The following is a 17,774-nucleotide window of genomic DNA, read 5'->3' on the forward strand; positions in this document are numbered from 1 at the left end:
TTTGAATAAAATGTTGAACAGGGGTCTAAAAATGAACTCTGGTTATTCAAAGTAAACAGTGTAGAAAGAAAATTAGTATTATTGTAGAGGAGAAAGAAACTGTTTACTTCTTATGTTTCTGCTCACTAAAAGTGTGATTAATTTGAAGAAGGCGAGATGAGATAGACCATGTGCCATGTATTTCCGCTGAAAACAGCCAGGCAACATCATACTTGACTTCAAAATAAATTCCCCTGTAGCTCTGCATCTTAGTAGGGCTTGATTTTATTAAATGTCATGCTAGAAACTATTACTTTGCTGTGTTTGTATGAAGTAGCTACTGGTGCCATCCCATCTGTGCCTCAACCCTCATTAGCCTCTGCTCTCATTTTCTACAAAGATTAATCTATTTTGAGAAAAAGCATGGCAAGAAATTATGCTTATGTAGCAAGGTCTCATTCTGCAAATTGTGAGAACTGTGAAGTTGTCCTTCTGCTTGCACTGAAACTAAGGCTGCAATGTCAAAGAGAGATGATTAAATGAGTCTGCAAAAAGCCATATATTGGCGATCCTTGGTTTTGCTGGTGTAACTGTTTACATGTACGTAGTCAGACCTGGCCAAGAATATAGCTATTATATGATTCATACATACAGCTGTGGCAACTATATATCAAATGAGGTCTAAATATGCACATACTTCATGTACAGCTGCACACCACAATAATTGAAGATATTTTTCTATGACTGTTGGTGAAACCATACTACACACCATTCAGGTCTTTTAAAAAAAAAAAAACAGGTACATTATCCATTTGTGCACCTTCAGCTTGCACTCATTCCAAATAGGACTGACCTCACAGCTTCTGAATTTTTTTCACATTCATAGCAAGATAAGATAAATCATGCCACTAGGCAACTCTGTGGAACTTCCTCGGCCTGTGACTCTGTGTAGTCAGAGTTTGCTGGGCTGCAGGGTTTGGCTAAAGAGGCTAAAAGGCAGACTACAGGAGAGTCTCTTTCCACCACTGGTTCAACTTGAGACAGGTCACACTACATGTTGTGTTTTAGCTTTCCTCCTTTGTAAAGCATTGTAATATATAATTACAAAAAAGTATTATGTAAGACTCAGCTGTTATATTAACATAACAATTGGAAAACATGATACTAATACACGATGCCGAGCTATTCCATGTGGGGTTTAGAACTTCTAATGACCACAATGTATCCAGGTTACTTTGTAGAACAAGATGCTGAGGACTACTTTACTGAAGAGTCTGTATGTCTCAGGTGGCTTTGAGTTGCCATGGTAAAATTTATTTGCTGAGTGCCAAAGCACATCATGGAGGAAGATAGTTGTTTTCCTTCTTAAATGGTCAAAACATAAGTTATACCTGCCTTTAGGCAGGCTCAGCGTACCCTGAAGCTACCCGTGAACATTTGCAACAAATAAAAATGTCTGTAATTTGAAACAGGAACATTTGATTTTTTACAGCTGTTTTTGCCAGTTTTGGCTTTGGAGATACTTAACTGCCAAAGCTTTTTACTTTTAATGTTGACTAAATACTAAGTAGCACTGCCCTTCTCCCCTTGCCCTTCTGCCAACTCCAGAGGGGGGAAAAAAAAAAAAAGAGGAAACACAAAAGTTGAGATAAAAAAATACCAGGAGAGATCAGGAAAGCTAAAGAACCCTTTAATGGGAACTGCAGTTCAACTGTGTTTACAATCCTTTCACTGTGCATTTGGGCACTCAAGCATTATAAATATGAACATTCAAGACAGCACTGTAACAGATGCCAATATTTAACTTCTAACTTGTGCCTTATTTTGCTTTATTTGAAAGTCATCATACATGCTAGTAGGATTAATTAGGTGCATTATTGAGAATGGTTAGAAACAGCATGGCTGAGCTAGTCTGACTTTGCACTGGGTTCTGCTAGGACTTATCTGCTAGGGAGTGTAGTTGGATTTACAGTGTCTCTGATGCTGACCGTGCCACCTTAACATCAAGCTCCCAGACCCTGCCTCACTTTGACCTACATGAGAAGCAGCTATTTTATAATGAAATCCATATTACTAGCACACTTCTTGGTTATTTTTTAGAATATTTAATATGTAAATATATAATATAACATATAATATTGCATGCATACATATATACTATATAGATACACTGTGTCGATACAGACACACCTATAGAATATCTACCTAATTTGGGGAAGGTGGAGCATGTATGCATTAGTAGTGCACAAGCAAAAAACCCAAAGTCAAAACCAAAGAAAAGCAAACATGAGGAAAAGGGTGGTATCTTTCCTCTGAAAATGGAGCTGTTCTGCATCACCCTGCTGCCTGGCTGGATGCAGCTCATGCCCTGCAAAAATACTCTCCTTGCTGTTCATGTAGCACGTAGCTGCTGTTGAAGGTTGAGGTCACTGAGCAGAAGTGATTTGTACATAGGCTAGAGCTTCCATGTGATGTCTCCTTTTGCTTCTTGCCACCCAGACCTCCCTGCTGGGGCAGCAGAGAGAGACGTTCCATTAGTTTCACATCACCTTCTGGTACCGACAGGCTCATTGTGTTAAAGGCTGATGTTAACACCAGATCTGTGCATGATTGTTTTTAACAGCAAGACAGGTTTCAATCAGATCAGCCATAGGCAAACGATCATATTTCTGTCAAATCAGCCAGAGCTGTGATACAGAGTTTATGCCAGCTCTGTGCTTTTATGCCAGATTGATGCCAACTGTGGGCAGGCAGACAATGCTTGATATGGCATAAAGTGCAAGTGGTGCAGACAAATGATACCTGATCCAGCAAAAATCCTGCAGGAACAAAGTTGATGGATCAGCATTTTTTGAACACATTTGAGACAGCAGCATGAATCTCTACTGGATCTGCACTTTGTATCATTGCGACCATGATAGTTTGGATCTGATACTAAATGCTCTAAAACTAGATTTACTGGATCCCAGCCCAAGACTTTGTAAACCAAGGTCTACTTGTTTGTGTCTGTATCTTCTAAGGGTTTATCTACCTTGTGGAAGAAAAGTTGTGTTAGGGAATCTGAGCTGCTGTATCTAATTCAATGCCATGCATAGTTCATGGATAACTCCTCCCATCCAGCACCCTACTGACAGCGCTTCTTAGCTCTCTGTTTTAGAGCTCATAGCTATACAAATGCTGCAATGCTATTTAAGAACCCTGGCTTGTTTGGCTTACTCAGAGATGTCTAGCACAATGCTTCACCATACATTTTACAAATACCTTGTTTCCATTTCCTTATTAAACGAAAGAAAGAACAAAATCAAAAGACGTGCTTTATTTTCAGCTTTAGCATTCTGTTCTGGATTTGGTTTTACAGTGAATCACATGCTTTGGGTAACATACCCATGTGTGTTTGCAAATATGATCTCCGAGTGATCCCACCAGGAATGCACAAGACATGTAACTGTCGTAACTCCAGAGTAAATTACTAGAATGGCACCTGGGCTGTGTGGTCAGCATGTGAACAGTATCACCAAGCACCAGCACATGTCAGAGAAGCAAAGCCTAATGGATCAGGTGTCTGGAAGCAGGATATGAGCTGTTCAGTATAACGTGTCCTCTTTAAACTCCTGGGGAGGTATTCTGTTTACTGATTTATTGTGACAGGAATTCTTAGTCCTGTGCCCACACAAAATGTCATCACAGCTAGTATCAATTTCATACCTCTGCAGGAAGATCATGGGGACAGGCTAACACCTGCTCTGCTAATCATGGGCCATTTAGGTCAGGGTCAGGCTTTGCTGATCAGCCGTGTGGGGAAAGTTATGCTGCTTCATGAGCTATGCCGACTTCTGTGCATGAAGAAAGATCTGTGGTTTTCAGTGCTGTCAATCTGGAATCCTCAAATTTGCTTCCCTCAGCACTTAAGGGACAAGCTGGGTGGGCATCTAGTAAGTATGCAGCCACTGCATGCTACTGTGTGGAGAAGGATGTCTTGTCAATCCTTCTGCCTTATTTCCAAATAGATGTGTTTATTTTAAAGCCACTAACTGAACTCATCATCCAAAGGCTATACCAATAGCCAGATGTCAGAAACATAATTTTTTGTTCTTTCAAGCTTTTCCCCAGTAGCTTTAAATAGAAGAATAAATTTTCCACAGAGAAAGAATCTTCTATTAATAGCATTAGATCATTTCAGCACTTGAAAGGAAGAAATTAGGGGTTTTATGGGTTTTTAAAATACTTTTTAAAATATTGTAAGTTCTTTTATTGTACAGGCAAGAGCATCCGCCTTCACAGTTTTAATTATTGGAGAAAAAAAATTGTCTCTGAGTTCAAAAAACAAAAATAGTGAATGAGACTATGTGAAATGGCTTAAAATAACCATCTTCAAACAATCTGGTCCTATGTGTCACTTCTTTCTCATGCTTTGATAATCTCATCTCGGTTGTTGAAACAGACTTACACAGACTGCATAGGAGGCTTGAAGATGGTGGAAAGAACTTCTGCTTAATCCAGTGCAGTGAATTGCCAATAAGAGGTGATGTTCTGAAGGGCAGTCTCAACAAATTTCCTCACTTCTCATAGAGAAAATTTGGCCAGTTACATTTCCATGATCTCACATTCTAAGACCTCTTCTCATTCATTTAAGAAGATGAGAAGAAAACAAGCCATAGGTTTCTCTGCCTTTTCCAAATAAACTTTTTTATCCTTTTATGCAAAATACTAAGAGGATATTCCAAGTGGCAAAGAGCTTTATACACAGCTTCACTTAAAAGTAAAAATCATAAAACATGTTTTGTTCTGCAGTCACAGAAGTTTCAATCATTTATTGTAATGAATGGGCAATGTCAAAGGAACATATGGTATTTTTAACTCTGCTTCATTACCCAATGTGGTAAATGAATCCTGAATACTTGTGATGTCTAAAAGCTTTCACTGAGAAGAAAGGCTTTTCCTGCATAGTCTTGATTAAAGTCAAACTGTTATTGTCCAGAGGATCAGTAAACTGTACTGAGCAGGAAGAGAAGGCTGCCTGCAGGATAAATAGCCAGATCTGTACAAATGGTGAAATGATAGCAAAGAAAAGGCTTGGTTGTAAAAACAGAACGTGTATAGAGAAGAGGAAGGGTAGCCCAGTGAGAAAGGAAATAGTTTCTGAAGAGAAGATGTAATTTCAGTGTGACATACTCTTTGTCTGACCTTATGTTCAGGCATTTAGGACTGAAGCTCTGTTAGATAAGCTCAAACGAACATGACTGAAGCAGGACAGTGTAAGGCATGATACATGCCTATAAATGCAATAGAGCTGACAGGCACATTTGATACCAATACCCTCTGCTAATATGTTTCATGTTTTTTACTGTTATGTTTGCTGTATGAATCCATTTGACCTGCTAATGAATTTGGCTTATGCTTGAGTAAGTTGACCTTTCTTTCTTTTTCCTCTCTTACTGCACAAGATCCTTGACCTGGTTTGATATGCTCTGCACAGTCTAGACATGAGCCAAAGCGTGAGGGATCTGGCTTATTCTAAACAAAGTTACAGGACTTTAGAGTGAAGAATGTTTTTTTTGCCATGAGCTTCCCCTGGTGTTTCTAAATGTAATATTAGAGGTAGCTTCAAGCAGAGATTTAGTTTGGATATGACTTCTACTGTACAGGAAGGAATAGGCAATGATGAACATGTTAGCTTGGAATAGTGTGGATCAGCATGGCAAGCACTTAACCTTCCCATTCTCATAAAGGCCTGTGGATTTCAGTTTCTTGGAACATTACAGGATCAAATCCAAATTATGCCTAGACCAGTGAAATTTAATACCATCATTACACAAAACAATCCACAAAATCAACAGCAGTCTGAAATCTCTGGAAATGCAAAAGAATGATGGCATAAATTTCAAGACACAGTAATATGGAAAACTTTAAATATTTTAAGTTTTTGTCGCACTTGTAAGTAACCAGTTTTTGCAGCTAAGATATTGTCACTTCCTCTGTTCTCATGTAAGTTTCTGGCAGAAAGAGGCTTTCAGGAGATTTTTGTGGCTTTTTAGTGGTATACCCCAAAACACACATAGGCTTCCTCATGAGGAAGCAGTTATTATAATATGGGGGGGGGGGGGGGGGGGGGGGGCTTGTTTCCAGCTCTCCATGACTCACGCAAGCAGCTGAGAACACAGTTAAAATACAAAAGCCGAAAAGGAACTGAGAAGAGGGAGTAGTTATTCTACTTCTCTTTCTCTTGGAAGAACTAAAAAATACATAAATTTAGGTCAGACAGGGTAAAAATATTCCATGCTTTTTTCCCTTCCATGCTGCTCGGGCTTTGTGAGAGATAAAACCAGGCCCAGGATATGGTTAAAACAAACAAGACTATTATTTACCTCATGCATTGAAAAAGAAATTCAGTTCATATTCTACGGTGGATTTAAAATGAAAGTTTTTTTCACAGATCTGCTTATCACTTTTGCATATAAAAAAAATTCAGCAGAAATGAATTTAAAAAATAACATAGAAGGAAACAAGGAAAAAGTCCAAATATTTTTGCTGATGAAAGGCAAATGTTAGAAGAACATTCATTAGATGATTCTTTCTCAAAAACATGACCCAAATGGAAATAAAGAGCTGGAGAGCAAAGAACTACCTGGGAATGTTAGTTTTAAAGAAACATGTGAATTTAAAACCTGTTGCCAGCAAAATTACTTGTCTGTACAAAGACAGAGCCTCTTGGCATGCTATTAATTCTGAAAAGGGTAATTTTTTGTTCTTTTGCATAAGCACTGACCAGCAGAGTAGAAGCGTGATCATGCTCTCCCTAGACACTTCTCAATATCATAGAATCTCATCAATTATTTTTTACATCATTACATTATAAATTAAGTCTGTAAATGGAGAACAAGGGCAATCTTACCTTTCAGAAAAAAATGTGCAGAACAGGATTTTGATCAGCAATTTCTGTCTGTATGTGAAACACAGTACAGAGAGGGTTTGTTACACCAAGGCAGATTTAAGCTGCTCCACATCCACCATGCTGGCCCTGACCACTAAGTTGCCTTGACAAAGCAAGGGGAAAATTTATTAGTAGGAAATTCTTATGCAACTGAGAGCTGCTACAGCCTCTCCTGTTTCATCTGCAGGCTGATCTAGGCTGAGCAGGACAATGCCTGATGCATTAGCCACATGGTGACAGTTATGGAAACCTTCCAGGCACTTAAAGGCAGGTGTGAGGAATCTTTACCAATGCTGCTATAGACTTGTGACTGCAAATGCTACTAGTAGACTTCTAAAATATCAAACCCGCCATTTCTCAGTAGATATCATTTAAACGTTAATTTAGTTCATGGCATTCCTTGTACCTACTTTGAATATGTTCATATGCTACCTGCTTCCTCTGTTTATTTCCGTTTAAGGTAGTTCTTTCCAAGATGGTGTAAGCACTGTTGTCATTAGACATCAGGCTTGTACATACTATTGCCTAATGTTCCTAGAGAGAGTAACCATCTGCAAACATATTGTTGAGGTTGTGACCTCTGCAGTTGTAAGCAGTACAACCCAACAAGCCCGTAAACTTTCTTCTTGAAAAGAACATGAATATTAAAATGGTAGTTAAGACATTTCTCTTCCCTTCTTTCAAATATAACCATTTCAAGAAATTATTGTGATACATTTTCTGACATGTTTTTAGCAACGTTTGTATAGCTTGTGTGGAAAGTATGTTTTATGAAGTAAAACATTAATACAAAACTCAGTTTTTGCACTGCATAAAGACTCACTCCAATTAATGAAATCAGAAGAACTCTGGTTAAGTGCAAAGCCCTTTCTCCACTAAATTTAGTGCACTATAAGACTTAGAAAAGAACAAGCTAGAAGAAACTCGTCCATCTGTGCATTAGACTAAATTGGCTTTTTTTGTTACAACCACAGCATCATTCTAGCAAGTTTGAAATTATCATTATTTTGTTAATTTATGCATAGCAATTTCATTGATGCTAAAATGTCCTGCTGAAGGGCTCTAAGAAGATATATGTCATTCTAGAGACTGGGATATATAGAACAGACAAGTGTAGTATATGAACATTTCAGATAAGCTGTAATATGGCTAAAACACAATACAAGGGAATTTTTACTTTAGAGAAATTGAAGAACCAAGGTCTTGATGAAAGTTAGTGACTTTCAGTACCAACAGCTCATAGGAATTTGCATGTGTATTTCGGGGCTTTTGAATCTCATAATTTAGTAAGAGAAATAACTAACTTTATCCTTCCTCTGGAGAGAAAATACAGGAAATCCTAGTTCATTTTTGGAAGGATGGTTGTTTAGTTTGGTTGGCATTTTTGTTTTAAAGAAGAATCTTGTTTCCTTTGCACTTAATAGGGAAAGAGCTTGTTCTCTGTCAAGTTAGAGTCATAAGATCACACCACTTAACAAATGCCTCCAGAAGATACAGAGTCCTCAGCACCCTATTCACAGACTCACTTCTAAGTGGCTGCATTACTTGCTAATGTAGACACAGCCAATACAGTACATTAGCAAAAGGAATTGCAGTTACTTTCATAGTTGTTCTCCCTGCTTGGCTGCTGGGTGATGTAGAGAGTTAATGGACAGAGATCGCTGTTCTGCCAAATTCTCATTTTGTTGTTGCCATGTGGGACATTGTCTCTCCATTCTTCTATTTCTTACACAGGGCAAGGATTACAATTTAGCAGTTTATTTTTCCTTGCTCCTACAATACAAGAAAAAAATAGCCTGGAATGGAGTCATTCCAAGAGCAGCAGAAGAAACAGCTTTATATATTTTGAGTAATTTCCATGTTCATTCCTTGCCCTGAAGATCCTGCCATTCCCGTTAGGAATAGATTGTGGTCTTGTTTCAGACAAACAGTGATAATCACTACAGTAAATTTGATAAGCAATTATTTCTCTTGGCCCTCGACTAGTAAAGAATTTAATTTTAGAAGGCATATTGCTGTATTAGCACTTTAAAGGTTGTTAACCAGAGGCCATCAATTTGGAAGCAGAATCTCAGTTTTTAAAGTATGGACCTCCCAGAAACTCATTAATTTTTAAAGATACTCAGATCTCTACAGTTGAGCATGTTGCAGTTTTGTTAGATCAGTGCTTTAAAGCCCTTATCTGAGCCTTGAGATAGTGCCATGGTGATGTTAACTTTAACACAAAACATAACAGGTTAGAAGTGCTATTGCCCATGGGGACTCTGCAGTGTCTGACTGCTCTGCGTGTATGCCCACATGTGAGTCTTTTCAAGGATGCTGAGGACAACAGAGGGTTTGTGGTACCTTGGTATCCTTTGAAGACTGCTGAGTATTTAGTAGAATTACCTCTTTGGGAAACACCAGTCTAGAGTGGGATAAATGGATCTTTTAGACACAGTGCTCCCCTCTAAGTATTTCCTACATGTGTATGCTGGTTTTGGCTGGGGTAGAGTTAATTTTCTACATAGTAGCTACTCTGGGGTGATCTTTTGGATTTGTGCTGGAAGTGGTGTTGATAACAGGGGATGTTTCCATTGCCCCAGAGCAGGGCTGGCACAGAGCTGAGGCCTTCCTCTGCTCCTCACCCCACCCGCGAGGGGGCTGGGGGGCACAAGGAGCCAGGAGGGGACACGGCTGGGACAGCCAGCCCCAGTGTATAAAGGGATATTCCATAATATATGGCATTGTGATCAGCATATAAAACTGGAGGAAGAAGGAGGAAAGCAGGGGACACACATTTGGAGTTAGGGCATCCTACGGCGGGGGGAGTGGGTGAGCAGGCAACAATGTGGTGCTTAGTTGCTGGCTAGGGTTAAACCACAGCAACATGTCTCATATTAACAGAATGTTACGTGCAGCAGATCAAGCCATCTCTGGAAAGTATTTAACCATTCATTCAGATGACATGACCTCCTAAGAAGGGTTTCATCACAATTTACACAACAACCAAATGTAGAAATCACCAGCAGTTTTAAAACAGTTTTACAAGGAGCCAGATTGGATGCATAACCTTCAGACAAAAGTTGAGTCCAGTCACTGTGCCTGTTTTCTATGTACCTTTCTCTATAGCTGTTCTGATTTATGTCATATTTTTGTTGTCAAAGTATTCCTTTTTCCACATCTCTGTCCTATTCTGTATAGGAGGCTGGGAATATGCACCAGAGACTGTTGACTAATGTGTATTTGTTGCCAATGGCTGTAAGGAAAGTGGAAGTGCAAAGCAGCAGGAACAATAAAGAAAAAAATAAAGGGCAGATGCTCGTGTTTCACAAAGCAGAAAGAATGTTTTCTCTGCAGCAGTGGCATTGAACAGTGACAGAGCACCAACAGAGAACTGTGGTGCATTTGAGGGAAGAAGGAAATTATGTATTAAATTACAAGGGCATAAAGGGGCATAGGGCATGATGATTTGATTATTTCTCTAATACACAAGTTTGGGATGCATATAAAGTGAGAGCTGATTGTATGCCTGACAGACACAGACTCCCTTAACAGAAGAAACTCTGTAAAACAGGTCAGTTCTGGGGCATGAATCCCAGCAAAAAACAATGCATACTTCCCTGTTAGCAAGCATGGTGCTTTTACACCGATGACTTCCCCGAGTGTTACATGTCCCTCTGAATCTAACTGCAATCAGGGATAAGCTGCAGTGAAATAGATTTGAAGGTGCCTCTTGAAGACTGCACAGGGTGTGTTTCTGTCTGCAGACTCCCTGAGGAAGCTATAAAAAAACATCCTTTCAACAGGTTTGCAGCAAGGCTACAGCTAATTAAACAACTGCAGGTGATGAAACACTGGTCCTGCAGTGCAGACAACAGCTTTACTACTACAAGTGCATGGCAAGTCTAATTCAAGGCATTCCTGTACTTCCTGGGCTTGGCCTCCTGTGTCTTGCAGACCAGCAGCACTGCAAGAGGCTTGGGGAAACTCCCCAGTCCTGGGAATTTGTAACGTGTGTGGTACAAAACCCTTTGCAGATGCGGGATGGACAAGGCTTGATGCACAGTCTGCCTCTTGGCTCTCTGCAGAGACAGTGCTCATTTGACTTTATTTGAATAGATTTTTTGTGAATCTCAGGAGATGCTGTTCTGTCTGCTGCCTGAGCAAGTTCTCACTGGGCAAGAGGCATGCAAATGTCAAGTTTCCCCTCAAAAGAGGATATTGTACAAGCTTGGGTAACTGAATTAACTGTGATCATACAGCAATCCTTCATTAGCCTAATTTTCTTAGTGTTTAGTTCTTCCTTATCCAGGTAAAGAATGTTGTGAGTTCCTTTATGCAAACACTGAAAAACTTATTTTCTTAATGAATTGCTAATGTCACACTGTGTGCTGTAAATCACAGGAAGTGCTATTGGGACTTGACACAATGATCCAAAAGCATGAAAGGTTCCTGATTAATTTCTTTGCAGCTTGGCTCATATGGTGGTAATGCTGTCAGGTGATATGTCAGCTTCCCAAAGGGACATTTTCTGGAAGAAATCACAAATCTCAAGCATATAAAGTGTATTTTTCTCTAAGAGATTTAGCTGGAGTTGCCACTTCCTTGCTCTCTTTCCTTTGATAAGTATAATCTGTTTCTCCATTCATTTCAGCTAAAGCTGGTTTTAAAATCCAAATACTTTGAAGGGAGGCTTAGCATGACAGAATGGAAATAAACTTCCCTTGCAAGCACAACCCCCTCCTACCACCCAAAAATTATGTTTTGGGTTTTTTTTTCTCCTCCTTCAATTAAAGAAAAATGTTTAATCATAATTTAACATACTAAGGAGCAGTAGAAATTATAGAACAAGGATACATGGCAAACATTTCAGTGTGAAGTGAAAATGGAAGCTCAGACTCTGGAGACCACAGGAAAGATAAAAGGAATGCACAGGAACTTGCATTTTCATGCAGGGAAGTATAAAAATCTAATCAGTATTCATACCACACAGCTAAAAGAAAGGAGATACAGCCCAACAACAGTCTGTATTCAGTGGAACATGAACCCAGAGCTGTTTTGGGTATGGTGCTCCTAAAGGACCCTATTCCCCCTTTTTCGTTCTGCCATTTATCTTAGTATTTTCACCCGGCCTTCATGTATCACCATGAGTCTGAAATCTGAACAAATTTACTGTGCCAGATTTTCCCCCCAAGGTAACTCAATGAATGACGCAGTTATTATGTGGATGAACCTGGCCCACTATCCATCTGCTTCCAATGGGATTAAACTCCATCCAGGGTGGGAAATCATGAACATAAAGGATTACAATTTTGAGAACAGAGAAAAGAATTCAAGACATTTTTACATACACTGTTGACCATATAACACCTAAAAATTTGGACAGGTAAATGCCTGAATTTGCACCTCAATCCTGTAATTTTCCCTACTTGGTTTCAATATTTTTCTGGTGTAACAAATATGATGTGTCAGAGCAACAATCTACATCACATCAGCAGCTGTGCATCCAAAATTAGCTTATGATTACATTCAATAATGTACTACAGTTACCTTGCCTTATCTAAACAACTAAACTGTTAGGAACTAGGTTTTCTGTTTTACAAAGGATTCTGTATAAATTTTTCCAAACCAACGCAAAACAATATTGAAACATTCACAACTTCAAACACAATGTCCTTAAAAAATTAAATAAATTACAGGTTCAACAAAACCTTTTTTCTCATTTCTGATTTTAATTTCTAAGAGTCATTCAAAATTGGAAAAATCTAAATACTATATGTTCAAAAAAAACTGAGATGGAAACTTCAAACGGGAACATTCCACTGCAATTTTCTTTCAAAGACAATCAAGAAAGAGAGCATGTCTGCAGAAATGCAGGTGACAGAAAACATTTTTAGAATGAGGAAGAGCTCCATCACAAGAAACATCTATCTAGTGCAATAAAAAAGCTCTTCAGTTTGAATTCTACATCTCTGGAACATAGCAGAAGTGTCCAAAGGCTCCTAGACACAAACAATTTACTCCTATTCGGCACATTTGATCATTGTGATCAGTTCTGCCTCATTTAGGATGCTAAACAAAGGAAAAAGGGGTTTGTTCCTGCTGCTAATACTCTTTCCCAAAGCTCGCAATAGGCCTTACTCTAAAACCAAGACAACCTTTCTGCCTTCTTTCCCCTGCAGGTTTCACTCATTAGCTAAAAAATACTTCTGTATAGAGCATCCTTTGTAGAGAAGTACCATTTCTTGTCTAACCTCACAAACGTCTGGCTTGCATGATTCAGGACTGACTAGTAGTTGACAGGATCCCTTTAAAAGCTCAGCTCTCCCTGTGACATCCTCAACATCCTTTATAGAGGTAGACATTAATTCTAGGCAGTGCGAAAGTTAGTAGTGGTAAAGGCACCTCTATCTCAAAAGCTGAAAAGGTCATTTTGATTCCACTCACTGTCTTTACCCTCTAGAGTGTACCAGAGGGAACCTTTTTTCCTATTTTAACTCTGTATCTGAGTTGCAAAGACAGACGCAATGACAATAAAGGGGAAAACATGCAGAGCTGCATTACAAACCAATTCATCAGAAAACAGAGCATGCCTGCCTTACAAATTTGCCTGCAGCTCTTGTCTCTGTGTTATTTTTAAACTGCCTGCAGGTTGCAGATTCTTCAGTGGTCCTTCTCCTACCAGTGTACGCAGAGGATTTAGCAAGGCACAACTTCCATTACCATGAATTTAAGTTACCAAAATTCCTGACACTTTAAAATTCAGCACCCTTCATCTTCCCATAAACTTCTTGCTGCAATTTGATTATTCACAAGAGGGCACCCCACATCTCATACAGCCTCTGTGGCAAGGTCAGTATAACTCAGCTCTGCATTCCTGATGTTCTCAGCTGCCATACATCAGCCTGTGAAGTGCAGCCTGCAGTTGCTATAATCAGCAACCGGGGCATCACACTACGGATTATTTGGCTCATCATGAAAAACCCAAGAAGATAGATCCAACTGACTGAACCCAATGCTCAGTTTCACAACGTTGTTATCGCTCAGACATGATTGTCTTGGCACCAAAACCATCTGCTGTACAAATAAAGGCTACGTGCAGGCATAGGGCATTTTTTCATCACACATCCAGGACACAGACTTCACACTATTCCCAGCAAACCTGCCCTGCTTCTGTGGGAGGCTGGACAGGATGGAGTCAAGACTTGCTATCTGTAAATGGGAGAGCTTCTATGTGCAGAAAAACTTAATCCATGCACAATTCCTGTAGAGAAGGGACTAACAGGAAAAGTATTCTATTTATGTCATCATGATATTTCAAAGAAGAAATCAAGAGGCATTTTTCAGCAGCACTGATCACTACAACCGCTGCTGATGTAAACAGAAGCTGCAGATGCTCAGACTTTCTGAGGGGTCAGACCCTGCAGCCAAATGTAATGAATATTATGGTTTGTTTCCTTCTCCTCTGTTGCCTGGTTTATTCTACAGCCCAGAGCAGTACTGCAGAACAATACCCATCAGGTCAGAACCTCTCCCCTCATCTGATTTAGGATGTCTCAGACATCAAACCATTCACACTCTTGACAACCGTTAGGACCTCTAGGAATTACCCTAGCTAGCACTGTGAGAAGCACTGGCCCAGCATCATCGGCAGGGGCACAGCCACATTCACTTCCACCCCGCTGACACACTCAAAGCAGATGACAATGGTGTGATATATGAGAAGTTTGTTTCAGATCTGGAGCTCCAGCACAGAAGCCTTTGCCCTCAATAGGGTACAGCAGGGGCTTGAAAGCAATTTCAATATTAACAGCCAACAAGCTTCAGTCAGAGCAAAATCCTCTTGTCCCACGTGGCTGGTGACTGTCTTCTTGTGGGACCAACTGGTCTGTCTCAGCAGCGATGGCCACACAGAGCCTGGTCTCCCTGTGTTGTGTAGGGTTAGGTTGCTGTGCTGTGGATTAAGCTTGTGCTCACTTGACCCTGTACAACAGTCATCCCTCAGCCTTCTACATTACACAGCTAGTTAAGCTGTTGCTTGTTTCTCCCTGCTGATTTGGTGAGTCTTGATTTGGCTTTTGGCTGTTTACATTTTGCAGACATCCTCTATGTAATTGCATGGCCTGGCCCCAGGCTGTCAGGCCCGGGGAGAAATAACCACATTATTCCACAGAACAGTTAGCATAATTAAAATATTGACTGCAGAATAAAAAAATGTGCTGAATATTTCACAGAGTGGTTGGAGGGTTGGCAAGTCTTGGCAGCTTGTTGGCTGCAGGAACTGGCTGATATTTAGGCGCGCCTTCTCCTTCAGTATTCATTGCTGTACGTGGGAACTGCTTTTTGTGCTGTCAACTTATCTCCCAAGCAGCCAACCCACAACCACGAAAAAATGAACTGACTGGAAATGTGGAGCTCCAAGGGCTTTCTTGTGATTCTTATTGCCAGTGAGACCATTTCCTTGTTGTTTATGACTTCAGGACATCTGTCTTAGTGTGTCTCTATCTATTTTTATTTGTGTCCATTTCTCCAAATGCACAGTGTAGGAATTGCATATGGTGAGAATGTACCAGGTGATAAAACCATTTGCTTAAGAACTGCCTGTACCATATGAGAAGCATTAATAAAGTTAAAAAGCCCACGAAAACCTCCACTGCAACATTTGTTTTAGCTACTATTCCTTCTTTGACATTTGCTTTCTATCTGTATTTCATCTGTAACCAAAGTCTGAGGCATAAAATGCTTGTATTTCCACAACCAAGAGGGCAGAAGGGGATGGAAGAAACTCAGTTGACAGGGCTTGTAGAAACTACAGAAGATCACTACTGGGCACCTAGGGAGTTCTTAGCTCCTTTGCGATATCTCCCCATTCTCTTTCTTAGGGAAATATAGGAGATAATAAACATTGCTAGAGACACACAGGTTTGGGTTTGAATGACTTCCTGGTTCTGTCTACATCCCCTGCTATCTGGCAGAAAAGTTAAAATGATCTCATGCTACCAGTGTTAACATGTGGATGATGCCTAAACCACTCTGCAGACACCTACATCCTGAATGAAATGCAGTAGGATCAGTTACTTGCCAAGGTACTGCTTTAAATCAGCTTCTTATTTTAATCTTCACTTACATGCTTGAGAAATTCCTGGAATGGTAGGAAGTGTTTAAGCAGCAGTGCAGTCTCACAAGCAAGCACCGGGGACAGCTGAGCCGAGGAAGTCCTATTCCACTGTAGCTTCCAGGGACAAGGGTCTGATTTACACTCTGATCTACAGCTTTTTTGAGATGAGCTAATGTTGTGAACATTTCCATTCCCACTCAAGGGATGTCACAAAAAAAATGGCCAAATGCTATTTTCTAAGGCTTCTGTTACAGCTTTAAAGTAATCATAATAGCAAATTAATAGCAAATCTACTCTGCCATTTTCCATTCTCATTGGCATCTCTGTCATCAAGAGTAGCTCTACTTCTTCAAAGCTTATTTCTGTGATACTTCTCACTTTTCAATATGCAGTTAGGAAAGCAGCATACTATCTTGGCGCTCCAGCTGTGGTCTGTAGGCTACTGCCTTCCTTCTGTGGTAGGCTCATTGCTAGTTTCTGCCCTCAACTTAATACTGACCTCCAAACTGTAAATCATAGTATCACCTTGGGTAGACACCTTTCTTTTAAAGGAAAAAAATATACTTTTACGCACATTTTAAATCTCTTCTAAATTAAACCCCAAGATAGACTCTGTGGAATGACACAAAAGATGCTTCAAATTCAGTGTACAGAAAGAAAAATTCACTGGGCATGCACAGCGTGGGGCTTGGGGGTGGGGATTGTTACAGCCTTTTCTCTGTTCTGATAGTTCACATGGCCAGGTTTTTGGTTTGTCTCCACTGAATGATTCATCTCTATTACCAGTATTTTCAAAATTAAATGGAAGAGGAGGAATGTGTTCGTTCCCCTGCTGTGTTTAATAATCTTCCAAAAATTGTTTCCTGTTTACTTGGAAATCCCCACCTCCACGCTGTGATTTAAGCATTTTCACCCTGTTAACCTAAAAACAAAGCCTAGAAGATGCTGTATAGTTTTTATCTTGCAGTCATAAAGCAATTTATGATAAATGTTGTTCCAGAGAGAAATTACTTGGAAATGTATACATGTTCATAGCTCCACATTGCTCATTTAAATCATAACTGATTGTTGAAAAAAAGATACAAATTGTATTCAGTTTTTATTCATGTAACATGTCTGGTGACTGATGGAAGCTTCTCTTTAAACAATCACTGTATTGCTGCTCAAATACAAATCTCAAAGGCATCAATAACCCCATTTGCAACTGTGCTTTTTTTCATGGTACTCGCTAGCACACAACTGTGAATAGCCAGTATGTATTGTTTTGGGCAAGACTTGCCTATAAGCAAAACTTACGGTGTATTTTCAAGACAAAATACTAAAAATACCTAAACTGCTTTTCCAGCTGAAGCATTATCTCTGAATTCCTGTGGCTTGGCTGGACAAAAAGGAAAGAATTTTCCCCTTAGCTTCCTCAAGGAATAAATTTGCACAGTAGTTCTAAGATTTTACTTACATAGCACATATCAAACTATTCTTATATAAAAGATTTGCAGTAGCTCACACAAGTCAGTGTGTTCTGTGTTAGCGTATGTGAAAAGAGTCATTTAAAAGGCAGCAATATCCTGTGGGTTAAGAACAGAACTGGAATCTGGGAATTCAGAAGGGACCTGAGCTTTCTCACACTTCCTCTCAGCTTTTCATAAAGGTCTAAATTTTCCTAAATGAACATTACGTTTACGTGATTAACTGGAGGCCGCATGGGCCTGATTTACAGATGTGTTAAATTTCTACTGCTCCTATTAAAGCTATTGGGAGCTCTCA

At 39.7% G+C, this 17,774-nt stretch overlaps 1 protein-coding gene across 3 annotated transcripts in view; it reads left to right on the forward strand.

Annotated features, from left to right (window-relative positions):
* Positions 1 to 17,774, forward strand: part of PHACTR3 (phosphatase and actin regulator 3) — a 113,659-nt gene that overhangs the window by 43,047 nt on the left and 52,838 nt on the right. The gene's annotated exons all lie outside the window — the stretch shown is intronic.

The sequence above is a fragment of the Falco punctatus genome, assembly GCF_963210335.1.
Source record: "Falco punctatus genome assembly, chromosome: 10".
NCBI classification, from domain to species: domain Eukaryota; kingdom Metazoa; phylum Chordata; class Aves; order Falconiformes; family Falconidae; genus Falco; species Falco punctatus.